Below are 16,120 nucleotides of genomic sequence, written 5' to 3' on the forward strand. Positions count from 1 at the left end.
TTACCTCTACTCCTGTTGTGGCGTCAATGTGTGTATATCTTTACGGTGGTGTGTGAGGAGGGGGCACTGCCGAGCTGTGCTGGGTTACGACCTGTCCAGTATGAGGGGGCCTAAGGTGTAGTCACCAGGGCAGACGGTGTGTTCAGGGGGAGGAAAAAATCCCCTGGGCAGTCTTTGGAGTCACTGGCTTGTCCTGAGAGACTCTTTTCCTTCCTGGGAGAGAGACAGTGATCCACCACGGGGAGACGATGGACTTCTCTCTGGAAGAGACGGTGATCCACCGTGAGAGACAGGGGATAGCTATGGATGACAATGATCCAGTATGGGAGACAGTGGATCCCTATACGAGACGGTGGACACTAGTTCACCCAGAGAGACTCTGGTACACTCTGAGAGAATATGAGCAACCAAGGAAGACATTCGTTCACACCTTAGACAGAGAGACATGTCATCTCTCAGGGGGGGGATATTGGCCTGTCCCCTGCAGATGTTGCGCCGTCGGAGGAAAAGACTGGCTTTTACTGTGAGACACCAATGGTCTGTCCCGGGAAGATACTGACCCGTTCCTTGGTTCTTACTGGTTCGTTCCTGGAAAACACTGACCCGTCCGTTGGTGCCACTGCTGGCCAATTCACTGGAGCAACTGGTCCTTTCCTTGAAGTCACCGTCCCGTTCCGTGGAGTCCTCTAGCCTGTTCCTATCACCTAGTCTTATCATGCTAACCTTGACTCGTAAGCTAAGTCTCGGAACGAGAACATAATCGGCATAACCTGTCATTATACAGTGGGGTACACCTTCAGGCTATCCTCCTCTTAAGCTAAACCTAAGCAAGGCTCTACCAAAAAAAAAGCTGAGACATCACTCCCGTCTTCCTGACGTATTTAGCAAGAGGGAAACCCCTCTCCACTGAGGTGCATTTAGCAAGAGGGAAACCCCTCTCCACTGAGGCGCTTTTAGCAAGTGGGAAAAACCCCTCTCCACTGAGGTGCATTTAGCAAGTGGGAAACCCCCTCTCCACTGAGGTGCACTCTCGTCGTCTTCAATGTCACTCGACCAAATGCAGCAACAATGTTAGTCAAACCCGTTGCTCGTCTGTTCACCTGTTGGTCCTCCAAAGTATCAAAATATATGTAGTTGTCCTCACTTGCATTTAATGTTCCCACCCAACTCGCGGTGAAATTTGAATATAATTATTCTTTTCTACTTCTGTAAGTCTTTGCATTCACTATTCATGCTGGAGAATGTCTAAATCTTTTACGAACTATGTGTCACGTGCACTCGAACGAATGTTGCATTCTTTGTGCCTGATTAATGAGACTGTATACTGGTACACACACACACACATGAATGACAAGAGGCATGGATACAACTGGATAAGAAAGGTGAGAGGGAGAAATTGTGAAAAAAAGATATGTGGTAGACGAGGATGGAGATAATTCAAAACTTTTCAATGAATTTATTAAAAGTAAATCGTTAGACCAAGAGTCGCTCTCAGACTTAAGGGATTCAAAGCTTGATAAAAGGGATCCTCGCACTGTATAATTAAAGGATTAAAGTTAACCTTGATCGTTTCACCTGACCTGGTTCAGCCCACTGACAGCACGTCGCCCTTCCCGTACGTATACCACTATGATCTTATTCATGCCATCCCTCCACGCCTCTTCGTCTTCTCGAATGCTCGGGTCCCGATACTTGACCGCCTCCTGCATTCCACGCCTCCTTTTCCCTCACTCGATCTCCCGCTCTCCCTACTCCTCCGACGCGTAGGCACTCTTCGTCGTACGTCCGATTGCTTCAGCGCACTGTGGTCGACCCTTTTCTTCTTTCAAAATCAAGCGTCCTCTCACCACCACACCTCTCCCTCACTCTTATCATTCCTTACACCTTCCGAGCGCCCGCCTCATGCCGCATATTGTCCTCGGGGACATTTCATCAGCTGTCACGTCCACTCCTAGAGCACTCAACTTCCTCCTCCAGCGTCGTCCCCATCTGAACTTAGGCTCGGACCATCCGACGGTATCCACCTGCCACTAACCCACACCACCTCTACTGCACCTCATCATCTTACCTTGATTAACATTAACTCTTTAACTTTCGCCTTTTTTCAGACTCTCCCGAACTCTTTCGCCACCTTCTGCACTCTATCACAAGAGCCATGCCATATATATATATATATATATATATATATATATATATATATATATATATATATATATACATATGGGCGTCATGTCAAATTTACGATACACTCCCTTAGAAAAGCTACTCCCCAGTCATTATTGTATGTGTAATTTACACCTACCTAGTTATGACTGCAGGTATAATACACATACTTCCCTCGGATCATCTAAAATCCCCTAAGTCACTAGTATACACCCAAAAGCAAACAACACTGACCCAGCTGATCTATAACGTACGGGTGACGCAAACCTGTTTACCATGCCGGACGCACGCCCCTCATCGAAACGGTTACAAACAGACTGTAAACAAATCTATATCTTATCATCTACTAAGCGAGAAATACCTTCTCATCAACGTAGTCAACCAGTGTTCAAAACTGTCAACATCCGGCATAACAAAAAAGCAGAGAATGCCTCGTCTACCGAGCGAACGATCTAAGACTTGTACTCACCATGTACGTAGTATCTCCAGTCCTCCGTTTTCTATCATCAGTGCAGAATGGTCGAGAAGGCGCGACGGAAATTGGCTGTTTCTTCGTTCCCTCTTAGCCTTCAAGCCACCAGGAGTACTATTCTCTTGAGTGAATGGTGCCCACGTCCTCCACACATCCATACTCGAGGGGAGGAGATTCCTCACTCAAAGTCATCTGGAAGAGAACGCCAACAGTCAACGCGTTCAAATACACTTGCGCCAACAAATTACGTTACACAGAAAACACACACACACACACACACACACCTGTTTACAACCACGGAGAGGGTGGGGGTAAGGTGAGGAGAAGTGAGAGCTGCTGTACCTACACCCTCACCTCACAACGACCTGTCACACACTGAGGATTTGACGGCCTGCTGACTGCCTAACCACCAACCCACTCACGACTCTCCTAGACAGAACCAGGCAATCACACAAGGCAATTATAAATGACCAGGAACACTTAAAGGTCTCGTTCATTACTGACGCGTTGTTAGCTCTGTCGTACAATCATAAATTCCAGTTAGCATAAACACATAATTGTGGATACGACCGACGTTATGTTTTCCTTTGAAATATGCGAACTGGGTTAACTACTGGCTTGTCGTTAACTCAGAGAAACAGGACGTAAACAATTTCGGGGTCAGTTTCTCCATACATACATAATGACGTGGGGTGAGCAGTGTAACAGAATACACCAAATGGGCGTGTCCAAAGGAGAATGTACAATTGAGGTATGATAACGTGCGACGGAGCCAGGGAGTAGATACGTTATGATATCATACTCTGGTGGGCGCTCAGCACACACGTATCACTCACTGGCAAGAGGAGAAAATCCAAGGCAGTGGAATTCATAACGCGTGTTCACTTCAAACGGGACTCCATCGTCTTTTCCCTGCTGCTGACCGTAGCGCAATCTTGGGAGAGAGAGAGAGAGAGAGAGAGAGAGAGAGAGGAGAGAGAGAGAGAGAGAGAGAGAGTGGCGTTTCAGATCCCTCGAGAGAGAGAGAGAGAGAGAGAGAGAGAGAGAGAGAGAGAGAGAGAGAGAGAGAGAGAGAGAGAGAGAGAGAGTGGCGTTTCAGATCCCTCGAGAGAGAGAAATGGGAGGAGGGGAGGGGTGGGAGTTTCATGGCGTTATACAATAAAAAAAAATAATAATACACACGCTGTATTTCTACTGCAGGGTAATACAACATCAAGTACAACACGAGATACAACAGCTGGGTTTGTTAGCCTGGTGGACCAGAGAACACCCGACGTGTCAGACATATTATAATAAATGTCTTGTTTTCGTCTCCTTCTTCGGCCCGTATAGGACGCGAGGCAATTTCAAATGTATTTCTCAGGAGACCAACACACACACACACACACACACACACACACACACACACACACACCCCACACACACACACACATGCGGTCCAACGCGTGGAGCCAAGACGAAGTATTATTCCCGGCCTCGGGAGAGAGAGAGAGAGAGAGAGAGAGAGAGAGAGAGAGAGAGAGAGAGAGAGAGAGAGAGAGAGAGAGAGAGAGAGAGCTCCTCCTACCTCCTGGTAAACATCAGTGTTACCAACTTTTTTCTTTATATATGTATTTACATATATCGCACTACCAATACAAAAAAGAATCAGAGGAAAAACTCTTGTATAACGCGATGCTCCGCCTTTGCTATACCGCTATGCTTCTGCTCTACTGCTGCGTTGCTATGTCTCTCCTGTGGTTTACCCTCTCCTTACTATAGTGGGATACCTTCCCGTCTACCATAGTGGTTTACCTTCCCCTTTTAACATATCAGGTTTACCTTCCCGCCTATCTCTGTGGTTTACCCTCCCCGTCTATCTCCGAGGTCTGTCATGGTGGTTTACCAATCCCCTCCACCACTATGGTTTACTTCCCCAAGTCCTCCCTATATAGTAGTCTACCTTCAAAGATAATTCCGTACTTTCCCTGCCTCCCATTTTACCACGCCCTCCTGTATACCAGTATACCCAACTGCACATACGTCCAACCAAAACGAAATGCCTTAACACGTGTAAACTCCAAAATAAGCGACACAGAATTACCCCAAGAGTTTACTTTCAGTTCCTAGTCATTTCCACTGGTGTCTTCACCTCCTAGTCACCAATGCACAGCTCTTATCCTTATCGTGAAGTACGTTCAGTTCTTATCTTAACCTCCTAGTGAGCTCAACTCATATCTTCACCAACCATGGTGCGTTCAACTCATGTCTTCACCTACCCTTCCCCCTAGTGAGCTCACCTCGTTACCTCGACTCCTCCAACGTTCAGCTCACATGTCAACCTAGCGCGTTTAACTAATATTTTCGTCTACTGCGACCACATTCACATCGTCACCTGTTCCTGTGTTTAAACTCACCTTCGCAGTGCGTCCAAAACTCGCCATCGTCACCCACCCTTGTGCGTCCAAAACTCGCCACCGTCACCTCCTAGTGCGCTCAAAACTCGCCATCGTCACCCCCATTACGTTCAAAGCCTGCCATCGTCGCCACTTAGTGCGTTCAAAACCCATCTTCAACCACTGGTGCGTTCAAAACGCCATGGTCATCTAGTGCGTTCAAAAACCATCTCCACCCCTAGTGCGTTCAAAACTCGCCATGGTCACATAGTGCGTTCAAAACCCATCTTCACCCCCTAGTAAGTTCAAAACTCTCCAGGGTCACCTAGTGTTAAAACCCATCTTCATTCTCCTAGTGCGTTCAAAACTCGCCATGGTCATCTAGTGCGTTCAAAACCCATCTTCAACCACTAGTGCGTTCAAAACCCATCTTCAACCCCTAGTGCGTTCAAAACTCGCCAGGGTCACCTAGTGCGTTTTATTAAAAGCCCATCTTCACCCCATAGTGCGTTCAAAACTCGCCAAGGTCACCTAGTGCGTTAAAAGCCCATCTTCAACCCCTAGTGCGTTCAAAACTCGCCAGGGTTACCTAATGCGTTAAAAGCCCATCTTCACCCCACAGTGCGTTCCAAACCCGCCATCTTGCCCTCAGATAAAACCTCGTTGTCCTCCTCGAGGAACGTATCCAAGCGGCGGGATTTATTTGTTTACCATCTACGTATGCATATCATTACCATCTATATATATTTAGCTAAAAGCTACGCGTTACACACGGTGGCCACGGCGCGATTCCCCAACCTTAACCTCCCGATTATAGGGATTTATTCGTTTTTACCTCTTGCTTAGGTGTGTGGGGGGGAGATCAGTGGCTGGGGGAGAGAGTATCAGTGGCTGGGGGAGAGAGTATCAGTGGCTGGGGGAGAGGGTATCAGTGGCTGGGGGAGAGAGTATCAGTGGCTGGGGGAGAGGGTATCAGTGGCTGGGGGAGAGGGTATCAGTGGCTGGGGGAGAGGGTATCAGTGGCTGGGGGAGAGAGTATCAGTGGCTGGGGGAGAGGGTATCAGTGGCTGGGGAGAGGGTATCAGTGGCTGGGGGAGAGAGTATCAGTGGCTGGGGAGAGAGTATCAGTGGCTGGGGGAGAGAGTATCAGTGACTGGGGGAGAGGGTATCAGTGGCTGGGGGAGAGAGTATCAGTGGCTGGGGGAGAGAGTATCAGTGGCTGGGGGAGAGAGTATCAGTGGCTGGGGGGAGAGAGGGGTTGGGGAGGCAGGCAGGCAGGCAGGCGGGAGGCTGCTGAAGCGGCTATCATTGGATTAGATTATCTATTTGGGCAATTACAGCGGTCTATAACTGGTTAATTATCCTGGCAGCAGGTTGAGGTATTTTGACATTGGGCCAGACAGGATTCTAGGTTGGTTGGTTGGTCAGATGGCTGACTGGTTTGCAGGAAGGTATATATATATATATATATATATATATATATATATATATATATATATATATATATATATATATATATATTTCCTGGACACGGCTGCTTGCTTGCTAGCTAGCCTGCCTGACCGGCGCGCACCACAAGCGATGAAACATTTTGTTTCGTGGCGAGTGTGTTAAACCGGCGGCCGTGTGTGCGACCAATTGGCATAGCCACAGCGCGTCACGTATCAACAACGCATGTAACGTGAGTATCTATATATACATAAGCGGTGAGTCGGCCAGGAATGAGAGCGGACGTTACTACGCGCGGCAAGGCTTTTAAAAACGTTGCGACGCGATGCATTTCAAAAACTGGCTGGAGCGCGTCGGGATGTAAACGCCGGCGGGACCGACCTAACTGTCGTTACTGTTTTTAATAACGCCTGGGTTCTGAATGGACGCCGCCAAGGCAAAATGACATTGACGAGCATGTCACCAATGAATTTAAATGCTCGGTGAACGAACGCCACGAATAAATGACAGAGGAAGCGACGAGGTTAAACGACCGTGATCAACGAGTGTGTGTGTGCTGCAGCACGCCAAATATCAATAAACGTAAGCGATGAATTTCCAAAAGGGACTGCGATCATCGACTTTTTAAATGTCCGCACGCGGTAGCATTTAAACGTCCCTGAGCCACGTTGGCGATGAACGGCCGTTGCACGCCGAAAATGAGATGACCGTTATGTTTGGGGAGGAGAGTTAGGGAGGGGAGTTAGGGAGGGAGTTAGGGAGGGGGAGTTGGGGGGGGATTTAAATGGCTATTGTCGCGAGATTAAATGTCAAGGCGCGTAGGATTTATACCTTTGGGAATGAGTATAAACGTCCGCGGCGTGAAGACAGTGAGGACTGACGACGCTCGGGGGGGTTTAAAGGGTTGTTGGACGACGGGATAACGCTTGTTTACCCCCGAATGGAGACAGGTTGTCGAGGTTGGCAACGGGACAGGCGAGAGATTACCTGTCTTAGAACAACAGTCGAGGTTAACCAGCTGTGGGGAGGCGAGAGCGACGTTTTTCCAGGGAGACGAACATGCTGGGGTTAATGGGCAGCAGTGAGGCGATGTATTACAAGAAATCCAGGTTTGAGGCGACGTAGTTCGGTGAGACCAAGGGTTTCAAGTCACAATCCTGGGATGTAGGGCACTAGAACAATTTATCCTAGCTACGTCTCATCGTTGTATATCAACTGACTGCTATATTTCATGTATCTCCTCTGATGATGTGGTTATGACACGAAAGTGCACTTGGGAATTTATCGTGTTTCCTTTTCCCCGTGGACTCAGAGGAAAATATATATATATATATATATATATATATATATATATATATATATACCAAATACAGCGTCAGGATCACTTGCAAAGGCTGAAAATTTTGCATCATGCAATGGAATCTGAAAAATCTAATTACCCCTGCGACTTTGACCTCCTCTTTGTCATTACCCAATTACATTATAATGACCCAATTTGATCAGACTTTAAAAAAAAAAATATTTGCACTGAACAAGTATTTTGCAATAGGTGGAATAAACTCGTTAGCGTTCATAACAATGATGGTGTTTGTTAGTGAGCTTTTGATGATGGTGGATGCCTTGTTATACAATTTTTTTTTTTTTAAATGCTTGTGGTAGTTACTTTCTTTTAAAAGGTCGTGTGTCTTTTTTTTAAGTGCCTTGAGGTGGAGAGGTGCTTTGTTATAACTGCTAAGTTATAGAGGAAGTTCTGTTGTTATAACTTCCGTAAGAAGTTGCTGGAGGAAAAAAAAAAAAACGTTCCGGCCCCAAGGGGGAGTAGGTGATGGACTGAAGAAAACGTTCCGTGTCATGGAAGTGCCCTTGGAGAAAACGTTCCCGTCCAAGGCATTGCTTAAAGGAAACGTTTTGGCCTACACGGGGCTGCCCCGGATGAACGTTCCGGCCCAAGTCCAATGAATCGCCTTGGGATGGCGTTCTGGACCAAGGAACGACCCTGGAGAAACGTTTTGGACCAAGGAACGACCCTGGAGAAACGTTCTGGACCAAGAAATGATCCTGGGGAAACGTTCTGGGCCAAGAAATGATCCAGGGAAAACGTTTTCGACCAAGGAACGACCCTGGCGAAACGTCGTGGACCAAGGAATGACCGTAGGGAAACGTTCTGGGCTACGGAACGACCCTGGGGAAACGTTCTGGACCGTGGAACGACCCAATGACAACGTTCTGGTCCGAGGGAACACCGCGGGTTAAGATATATATATAAAAGGAAAAAAAAAGGGGGGGGGGGAGAAAAGATTGAGGATGAACGACGCAGATCACAACTATATTACAGTCACGTCCTCCGTTTTATAGATACCACTAGGGGAAAAAAGGAAGACTATGAGAATTGGAGGCATTTCAGGAGAACGAGGGGAAAAGCAGTGAGGAGGGAGGGAGTGAGGGGGGAAAGTAGAGGGTGTAGGGAGGGGGGAAAGAGGGCAGTAGTTAACTTTTTTTCCCCTATGGATTTGTCTGGGTTTATCAAAACAAACAAATAAATCGGACCTCTCCTGTGGTAACCCTATGTCTTGTTCCTAGATCCACACACACACACAAACAAATAAACAAACAAAAAACACCTCAAAGTCATCAAAACAAAAGAAGAGAACGTCGCACACACACACACACACACACACACCATTACACACCCTGTACACCAGCCCCCTTGTCTATCTAGGTGCACCTCACCTATGCTTACCCAGCGAGTGGACATCTCCAGCCCCACCTTGACCTTACGGTCTTTCATCATCAATTAACAAATAAGTATTATCACCACACAGTTCTACCACATCTGTAATACCTCAACGGTCTACTTTCATCCGAATGGCTGCCTAAATCCAATAAACCCTTATCTATTTATCTATCACTTGTTACACATACACACACTTCCCAATCCATGTACATCATCCCATCAAAACAGGTGCTTGGGAGTCTCTCTCTCTCTCTCTCTCTCTCTCTCTCTCTCTCTCTCTCTCTCTCTCTCTCTCTCTCTCTCTCTCTCTCTCTATATATATATATATATATATATATATATATATATATACAAACATCTGTTCTTCTCTCTCTCTCGCCTCCATCAGCTCAGCAGATAAATTTGTAAATGTAAACATTAACTCAAGGGGGTTATTTACATTTGCATATTGATACCTCAACGCGAACATCGTGTTGACTTTCATTTACAACTTGTCACAGTTGGCGGGAACCGCTGGCGAAGGTGACGTGCACTCCTGACGAAGGTGACGAAACCCGGGTATCATCATTAACCTACGGAGACAGAAGGCTACACATCCCGCTACATCTCATCTGGGCGATATGGCTCACTTTCACCCCTAACTAGACGGGCTTCCGGATCATGCCACCGGCCAGGTAGCACGACCTGAGCAATTAAGTAGATACTGTTGCATTAAGTAATGAGATATAACCCAACACTATGAATCCAAGTGTCGTTTTTTTTTTCCACCCATTTTCAACAGGAACATCACTGCTCTAATTCGAAATCGCAAGACTGTCAATTCGACTGTTGAGTTCCACTCTTTCTTCCCATTTTGGAATCCTGGATACTAATCATTTCCTCCACTTTTAGCACCTGAGTTTCACCCTCTCCTCCACCTGTGTATCTAAGCGCCACTCTTTCCCTCCACCCATGATTCCGAGCTCCACACGCCTCCCTCCACTGCAGAATCTAAAGTTCCTCTCCGTCCTCCACCACAGAATATCTAATACCACCACGGTATAATCTTAAACGTCCTTCCCTCCGCGGTCGATAGATTATCGAAATTTGACATTAATTTCGCATTTTCAAACAGAATTTAAATCAGTGGAGGCCCGGCCGCGCCCTTAACTCACGGGGGAACCCTTCACGCACGAGGAATCTTTTACGACGTTTACATTATCTTGAGATTTTTAATCCCTCGTAAACAAAACGTCCTTCCCACTGCATTGGGGACAACCCCTTCCCATCTCCTTCTCACTGCAAGGGCTAAGCCCCTTCCCATCTCCTTCCCACTGCAAGGGCTAAGTCCCTTCCCATCTCCTTCCCACTGCAAGGGCTAAGTCCCTTCCCATCTCCTTCCCACTGCAAGGGCATAGACCCTTCCTCTCTCCTTCCCACTGCAAGGGCAAAGCCCCTTCCCATCTCCTTCCCACTGCAAGGTGACAGTTCCTTCTCCCTCTCCTCCCTACTGCACTGGAACTACTGCCCTTCCCCCTCTTCTTCCCACTGCAAGAGGACAGTCCCTCTCCTCCCTACTCCCAGTCTTCCCCCTAAGCAAGAGAGAGAACAGCTACCCCCCAGCTCTCTCCTCCCCAGCATGACAATCTTCAGCCATTCCCCGAGATAAGATATCAGCTTGTCCTCCCCCCACCCCCCCAACACACACACACACACACACACACACACACACACACACACACACACTACCTCTCGGGCAAAATCCCCTCTGCCTCCAGCACCTAAACAAAGACAATCCCTAACTTTCTACTTCAAAATCTCGTACTTTTCAAGCCTGTGAGACCATCTTGCATCACCGTTGCAGCTAGACACACACACACACACACACACACACACACACACAGACACACACACACACTCACCCGCCGTAAACACTGTCCTCAACGATCACCAGTACATCTCGCTAACAACACCCAACCACCATTATCTATCTAACCACCACCACCATCATTATAACCACCACACAACTACAACTATCATCCTCACCACTAATGCTCTCGTTACCACCAACACCACCACCACTACCACCATCGCGATGATTATCACAACTATCCTCTACCACCACTCTACCGCCCTCACCACCACACACAGACACACACACACACACACACACAACACACACACAACACCACTGCCCACATCCCTATCCCTATCCCCCCACAACACCGCTGCCCACAACCCTACTCCTACCCCCACAACACCACCGCCCACATCCCTATCCCTACCCTCTCCCGCTACCCTCACCACCACTATCCTCACCGACAAGAGTATGACGTATGACGATGGCTTAGCCTTACCCTCAACCATCACTACCACCAATTCCATCCTCACCATCACTATGACCATCCTCACCATCCCTTCATCAATAACATTCTCTCCATTACCACTATTCTCACGACCATCACCCTCATCCTCACTACCGCTCCCCTCACTATCCTCACCACCGCTCCCCTCACTATCCTCACCACCGCTCCCCCTCACTAACCTCACCACCGCTCCCCCTCACTATCCTCACCACCGCTCCCCCTCACTATCCTCACCATCTCTCCCCCTCACTATCCTCACCACCGCTCCCCTCACTATCCTCACCACCGCTCCCCTCACTATCCTCACCACCGCTCCCCTCACTATCCTCACCACCGCTCCCCTCACTATCCTCACCACCGCTCCCCTCACTATCCTCACCACCGCTCCCCTCACTATCCTCACCACCGCTCCCCTCACTATCCTCACCATCACTCCCCCCTCACCATCCTCACCACCGCTCCCCCTCACTAACCTCACCACAGCTCCCCCCTCACCATCCTCACCATCACTCCCCCCTCACTAACCTCACCACAGCTCCCCCCCTCACCATCCTCACCATCTCTCCCCCTCACTAACCTCACCACAGCTCCCCCCTCACCATCCTCACCATCACTCCCCCTCACTCCCACCATCCTCATCACCGAGGGAAAGGATCAGATCAAACAGCCGTCAACTATGTACACACAAATTTCAACTCTTTTTTTTTTCTTTTTTTTTCCTCCTTTTCGCCGGATATCGTCTGGGCAAATTAGTAATACCATTACTTATGTATTGCCGGTAAATTATTCAGAACAATGCCCCTAGGGAAGGGAAGGAGGGAGGATACGAACAGCCAGGGTGATCTCCTGTAGTGTCGATATTCTGACACTTAATTCGTGCATCCTATTCTCTTGAGGCATCCATCACTTATCAAGACGCCGCCATTCCTGTAACGCTCGATTCTTATGGGTGGGCGGGCGGTGGTGGTTCCTCCTGGCGTGGGTTTGGTGTGGAAACTTCGTCTCTGCACATTGCCGTACGTCCGCAAATAACATCAACTTTCAGCAGAGACAGAGGAGGGAGGGGATAATAATGTGATGCACGTTGGACATTCTGAAAGTGTCGTTGGTTGCCAGGCAACGATTGAGATCCATCTAAAATCCCTCTTCAGATGATTCCTGGAAAGTTAAATCCAGACAGTGATCTAGTCCCTCTTACATACACACACACACACGCGTACAAACACACGCCCTCCCCGGAACACCAGTCCAGAAGCACCAGTTCAGACCGACACACGAACTGGGAGTGAGGTCCAGGCTTTTTCCAGCCGTCTCTAGTGACACACACACACACAGCCTGGAAACCAAGCGGAGCTCTCCACTTGTGTTTAAATTCTCCTGGGCTGTTGTTCGAGACCACAGTCGCTCCTTCTTTAAAACTATTTCCCCACTGGATTCTTTCGTTCCCCTCCAGTGTGTGTGTGTTTTTTTCCCCCAGTCCCTCTGAACTCATTCTTCCTGGAATGATACCACTCCTTCGGAATATTCAAAACTGTTTTATCCCCTGGAACGCTACAACCGTTCAATTATCATTCTTCTTCTCTTTCTTTTTCTAAAGTTCTGTCACTCCAGGAGTGGCCCGTGTTCCAGAGGGGCCCCAGCCGCGCCTCCTTCCCCCGGCCGGTCGCCCCTCCTCTTCCTACGCCTCCTCCTCCCCTTACACCAAGAAGCCGCTCAAGAGGGGGACCTTGGGTGCTTACCCCTCCTCTTTCACCCACCCGCCGATACGCGCGCAACACGACCGCTCGCCTCTGGAAAATTTACGGCAGCTACTCCCCGTGTGGCAGCTGAGACGAGAGGGGAGGGCGAATGGAGAGCGTCAGCCACCCGAGAATCCATAGGAAAAAAAAAAATGAGAGAAGCAAATGTTATAAATCCCTGAAGGGAATCCACTGGAGCCTTGGTGTTGGATCCTCCTCTAACACTCTCTGCAGCCACCGCTCGGACGCCCTGTACACTCACAGTGAATCCATTGCTTTTAAGCTACTACAAGCCACACCAGCAAGCCCTTATAGACCGTTGAATCTATCATTCTACTGTCGGGGCGGAACTGAGACGCTCACACATCTATCATCTGACAAAGAATTTATGATTCAGGAGTGAGTGAAATACGTGTGTCGTGTCCTATCCTTCTGGTGTCTGGTTATCCTTCGATCACTGAAGGATGTGTGGCAGGAGCGGTCGGATGGGAGGAAGAGGCAGGCCTCATACCCACAGCCACACACACACACAATACAATGCATAAAACATTTCTATCGGGAACTGTATCGGGGAACTGTCGCCTTTTAAAATACAGTCAAGCCTCCACGGTTTTTCTTGCCTGGTAAATGGAATACAGGCGGAAAAAAATATATGTAAAAAGAAATATTCATCGAAGTCTGGACAGTGGAGGGTGGTGGCGTTGCCGTAGTTGAAGTGCTGGTGGGGTATTAGCCGAGTGCTGGCGTTCAGGAGGTAATGGTATCTGCCTTGGTGAGATGGTGGCGAAGAGCTTGGGCAAATGTTGGTGAGGGAGAGCTCCAATGTTGGAGAAGAGTTGGCGGATATGTGCACGAATGGTTGTTGTGTTGGAGAAGTGAAAGTGATTCGGTAATACAGGTGATTTTTTGCCCCTCAAAGGACATACTGGGGCGAAAAGAAGAAACGTATCAAGGGGGGAAAATATATAAATCTAATCTGGAAGGCGTTATAAGGAAAATATATAAATATATATATATATATATATCCCTGGGGATAGGGGAGAAAGAATACTTCCCACGTGTTCCCTGCGTGTCGTAGAAGGCGACTAAAAGGGGAGGGAGCGGGGGTCTGGAAATCCTCCCCTCTCATCATTTCTTTTTTTTTATTTTCCAAAAGAAGGAACAGAGAAGGGGGCCAGGTGAGGATATTCCCTCAAAGGCCCAGTCCTTTGTTCTTAACGCTACCTCGCTAACGCGGGAAATGGCGAATAGTTTGAAAGAAAAAGAAATATATATATATATATATATATATATATATATATATATATATATATATATATATATATATATATATATATACACGGGTGTAAGAAACATGGAACTCGTACACATACACAAATAAACGTACATACACACTCACGCTACACACACAGTGATGTAAGAAAAAAAAAATCAAAGACGCAAAGAAAATATGCTCGAGGAAAGAGAGCGAAAAAAAAAAAAGGTGAAGTGCGCACCTTCCAAAATACATTACTTTCATCTTGCTTGTAACCTGATCAGTGTCCACTCACCGAGCATACTATGTTCTCTTTGCCTCCTAATAGGCTTATTAATGTTTTCGACCACTCAGAGTGCATAAAATCTCTGGCTACGCGGCGCACAATGCATCTATTTCATCATATCTTTTTTCCTTTTTCATACTCAAGCGAGGCTAACCGCGTACGCATAAACTCGTTACTGACCATCTTCCCCGCGTAAAGCATAATGTAGTAGCGATTGAACGATATAATCTTATTACGGAGACAGGTAGTGAGATTAGCGAGCCGCGTCATCTGTAACCAATCAGCTTCGGTGGCTCGGCCGATGGCCACTAAACGAGCATATTTCTCCTTCGTTGTTTACTACGGGCCGGCGAGGCTCATTACTAGCCAATCAGCGAACAGAATACGAGAAATTGCCATAAATTTTTTTTTTTCCAGAGTATCGTGTTATTATTATCCACTTAGCGAGTATAATCAACTTAATAATTACCCACTCAATCAGCACAGTTTTATCATTAAGCCAATGAACATATGCACGCTCTAATTAGTAGTAATGAGGTGAAAACAACCCGATCCTAAACGGGTGATCAGATGTCGCTTTGTCGTTTCCGGGCCACTGAGCGGGGATCGTAAAGGTCTCCCTCCCTTCAAACAACGCCTCGGAGAGAGGAATGCACCTGACAAATCATGCCCAGTGGCCGTTATTTCTGGCGGAGGAGGAGTAGTAGGAAGAGGAGGAGGAGGAGGAGGTTCGTGCGCGCGCTCTCGGGCGCCCGCGTGATCGCTCGGACGTTACCCCGTTACCCCCTCCCCCTTCCCTTTCATATTTTTCTGTCCGAGTTAGGACATAAATGATGGCGCGGAGATTATCGCATTTCTCGGCCCCGAAGACGTCCGGGAATTCTGAGGGATGTGGCCGACCACAGACGCTGGCCAAATAATATTGGAAGTGCAAAGAACACATTTGTCATCCCAGTTCTTTCGGGTCGCCCGTGTAACCCCAGTCTGGTCTTCTCCTCTTTCTGGTCATCTTAGGAGAGAGTCGGCATATTTGAGGAGAACCGTCAGCATATTCTAGGGGAACCGTCAGCACATTCTATGGAAACCGTCAGCATATTCTAGGGGGGGGGGGGGCGCCCGTCAGCATATTCTAGGGGAACTATCAGCATATTCTAAGGGGCGCGTCAACACATTCTAAGAGGGGCCCGTCAGCATATTCTAAGGGGCGCGTCAACATATTCTAAGGGGGGGGGGCCGTCAGCATATTCTAAGGGGCGCGTTCAGCATATTCTAGGGGGCGCATGACAATACAGAGGATGAACA

The 16,120-nt window shown here is 47.9% G+C and overlaps 1 protein-coding gene across 1 annotated transcript in view; it reads right to left on the reverse strand.

Moving 5' to 3' along the window:
• Positions 1-16,120, reverse strand: part of LOC139747282 (macrophage colony-stimulating factor 1 receptor-like) — a 214,050-nt gene that overhangs the window by 172,797 nt on the left and 25,133 nt on the right. Inside the window, exon 2 of the mRNA XM_071659390.1 lies at positions 2,633-2,827. The gene's annotated coding sequence lies outside the window, so the exon portion shown is untranslated. The remainder of the gene's footprint in view (positions 1-2,632; positions 2,828-16,120) is intronic.

This window comes from Panulirus ornatus, chromosome 68 (genome assembly GCF_036320965.1).
Source record: "Panulirus ornatus isolate Po-2019 chromosome 68, ASM3632096v1, whole genome shotgun sequence".
Classification (NCBI taxonomy): Eukaryota; Metazoa; Arthropoda; class Malacostraca; order Decapoda; family Palinuridae; genus Panulirus; species Panulirus ornatus.